Here is a 4,029-nt window from a genome sequence, read left to right as displayed (position 1 = left end):
TGTGAGACAAAATTTATTTTCTCTCACTCCTCTCAGTTTCTCCTCTTCTTCAATTATCTCTTCATGAACAAGATATATATATATATATATTTAAGTTACATGAATAAAACTTTGTGAAAGACAGAAAGTATATATGTTTATTCATATACATATTTAGTTCATTATAGCTATGTCTCTTCTGCACATCTTCGTTTGGAATTTGGATCAACTTTATTTTTCATTTATTTTCTGTTTTGTCTTGTCCATATTTTTCTTATAACTGAGATGAAATTATTGAAATTGATTTTGTTCTTTGTTGTTGTTTTATTTATCTGTACAAGATTCTAATAATTATATTTTGAATATATAATTATATATATATATATATATAATTTTATAGGCTTATCCCTGCCGTGTCCGTGTCCTATTTTTTTTAAATTTGCCGTGTCGCCGTATCCGTGTCGTGTCGTACCCATGTCCTGTATCCGTGTCCGTGCTTTATAGAATGGATCACTAGTTTGGCCAAAATGAAGGCCCCCGGCAACGGCATTCTCTAATTCTTCAATAACTCAACAAAGACGCACTTTTAACTATCTTTAGGGAACCAACCTGAAAGTAAACAAAAACACGCAAATAAAGCTAAAATATACAATATGATCAACTAATGGACTTAACTAATGCAAATAAGGGTACTTGAATATGCAATATTCGGCACTTATCACACCCCCAAACTTACATTTTGCTAGTCCCATAGCAAAACCAAAAATGAGGATCTTAACAAAATGACAACATTTGAAATGCTATCAACATACATCAATCATGGTGCAAGAAAATACACACACAACTCATTAGCAACTTGGAACAGACGGAGTATTGGAGACGGAATCATTTTGCAGACTACCTTGTGTATATGAAGCCTTGATATAACACAATGGCGAAATACATTTCAATTCTCATGCATTAACATCATAGTCTATATAAATACTTCAATTGTCATCTCTTTAATAAAAATCAACTCTAACTTCAATGAAAGTGAACCGGATTCCCAATATGTGGCTTTTACCTTCTTTTTCCAATTTCAAAACACAAGTCTTCAAATCATTGAATTTCCCTTTTAAATGAGGTCTCTAAGACATAATTTATTCAAAATACACTTCTTCTTTTTTTTTTTTTTAAGATACATATTATGGTCGTGCAATGTCGAAGTCCCTGAAGCTTTCTAACCGACCCATGTAGCAAATGTTAGGCCAGTAACACCCAAATTGGATGGCTTTAGGGTGCTAAGTGTAAAGACATTCCAAGGGCTTAATAACTCGAGTTGGCAAGGCTACAAACTCCAACAAACCATATTTATTTATTTTTATTTTTGTGAATGACCGTGCAATGCCTGAGTCCCTTAAGCTTTCTAACTAACCCATGTAGCAAGTGTTAGGCCAGCAACTCCCAAACCGGATGACTTTAGGGTGCTAAGTGTAAGGACACTCCAAGGGCTTAACAACTCGAGTTAGCAAGGCTACGAACTTAAAATAGTCATTATCTTTATTTATTTTTTTCAAATTTATTTATTTATTTATTATTATTTTAAAAAAAAAAAAAAACAATGCCGAAGATATCCATTCATTGGGGTCATTAATTCAAATTAATTGAGTCATGGTCAAGGTATATCAGGTTGTATGCCTTACCATTAAGTTTCCGGTGTGCATCTGTGCAGTGTGAAACATAGAAGAGTATGAAATCCGACGAAAATCTAATTAAAGCATTTATACAAACCGATTTGAATCAACCTGATCATTTCAGATTTTTCTTTATTTTCAAAACTATCATTTGCCTCTATACACAAAGTATTAAACATATACTTCAATCTCCAACAAGTTCCAAGATTACTCTATCATTGCTTTCCAAAAAAATGATTTTTATTACTTTACATGAACAATTAGGGCATGCAAAAAAAAATGCAATAATAATGTAATACCAAAAATGCAATAATGTACCCCCAAACTTGAATGTCACATTGTCCTCAATGTGAGAAGACGAAGAATGGAATTGGAATTGAAAAATGAGGGTACAAAAAGCAATAATACCAAGTGGAGGAAAAATCAGTGGCGGTGTAAACAGACCACCATGCGAATTCCAGAAGTAACGCCCCCAAACTTAATTCTAAAAATCTGTCAAAACACATCTATGCATAACAAGCATTATATAAATCCTGACAGAGATAAAACTAAACAACTACAATTTATTTAACTAAAAATGAAGTGTTCATGCAAAATAGCAACACAATTGCAGTTATGAGTTCAAAATAAGAACCAAAGTAACGCCAACAGCGACCCAAAATAAATCCAAATAGTACTACAAAAAAGCAAAATAGATACTAAAAGCATAAATTTTGTCATCAAAGACGGCTTTGACGAAAATCCAGAAAAGGCTTGGGCGGTCAAAGAATTGATGGACCGTGGCTTAAAATCTCTATTCAAGCCTTGCGCTAGCTATTTCTATCCTCGCATAGTCCGCCAGTTCTATTCCAACATGTTTTATTCATTTACGGACCCGGACATCATTAAGACCACCATTAATGGCGCATAATTGGAATTCAACATTTATGACCTTGCCACGGCTTTGGATTGTCCATTGGCATCTCCGATGGATGAGGCGGGCCTGCCTCTGTACGTTGATCCTCCAGTTCGTCTGCAATTGTCAGACATTGTCGAGGAAATTTGTCACGACCATTATACCGGCAATCGAAAAGCAAGCACGAATAAGTCTTATCTTTCGTGCTGGCTCTGGTTCGTGGACTCCGTCATTGCCAAAAATGTCCTTCCCGTGCCTAAACATTCTGAGCGTAAAGGGTTTTTATGCACACCCTTTATGCCACTGAGAAGGAGCATTGGTTTTGCGTCCCGCAGCTCATCTGGGACCAGCTGCTCAAAGTCTACAATGATTTTTTTGTGACTCAGTCGGATAATGCCCTCACTTGGGCACTTCCTTTTTCATACTTGGTCACCAAGCTTATCAAGAATAAGCAGTTCAAGGTCCCCCGCGGAGAAGAAAAGAGCACTGAGGTTTTTCTTTTTGACATTGGTTCTTAGAGGTCGAACACCGTCCAGCTTAAGACCTCTCGTCAAGCCTGCATTGGCAGTGTGTTTGATTGGGGAGGTCCAGCCATCCCTTTTGCTCCTGCACTGGCTGCTCCCGCACCTGTTGCGCCACCACCACATGCTGTGTCCCGTGCCAAGTTCGACTCTCTTAGCACCCGTCTTGATACCATTCAGTTGCAAGTTGAAACCATGGATGGCACCCTTACGGACTTCCGTAAAGAGACTCAGGAGGGATGATAAGCACTGAAAAGTGCGTATTTAAACCCCTTAAGCTTAGGCATTCTAGTACCTTTATCTATCTTACTTTGCCGTTTTAGATTGATTTCGTATTATTTCCATTTTCAGGCACCTATCCCAAAAATAAGCTAACTCTGCCAAATAAGAGCTTAATTGAAGCAATTCTGAGATTAAACAAAGAAAGGAGCAAAGTGGAGAAAGAAAGAAACAAAATGAAGCAAAGCAGCAAGTTCGATCAATCCAAGTTCAAGGTTTGATCGATCGAACATTGATCGATCTCAGCACTTCAAGATAGATCCAAGCCTTGACCCAAAGCACTTAAGTCCAAAAGTTCGATCGATCCAACATCATTCTTCGATCGATCGAACACCTTTGTCCTTATCCAAATGATTGATCCTATCCACAGCTGTATCACCCACTAACCGCTTTTGTCCTTTTCCCATAAATATTTCCTATAAATATCTCAGATTTGTCTTTTTCCAAAAAGCTCAGCCAGTTGGATCGATCCAACCTAATTTCAATCGATCTCACTTACTTTTGATCGATCGAACTTCCTCCAATGCAAAAAAGTTAAAATTCCATTTTATTGAAAGTTGTCCTTTATCCAATCATTAGGGAATATTGTGTGCACGACCCCAGCTCATTTTAAGTGTCATTTTGACCTACATATATAAGGATAAGGATTGCTTTTTGAAAGAAAAAAACATATATTTTTTAT

Source organism: Cornus florida, unplaced genomic scaffold, assembly GCF_030987335.1.
Source record: "Cornus florida cultivar Cherokee Brave unplaced genomic scaffold, ASM3098733v1 CherokeeBrave_3.0.0_Hap2_Chr10, whole genome shotgun sequence".
NCBI classification, from domain to species: domain Eukaryota; kingdom Viridiplantae; phylum Streptophyta; class Magnoliopsida; order Cornales; family Cornaceae; genus Cornus; species Cornus florida.
Note: the sequence above shows the minus strand (reverse complement) of the source record.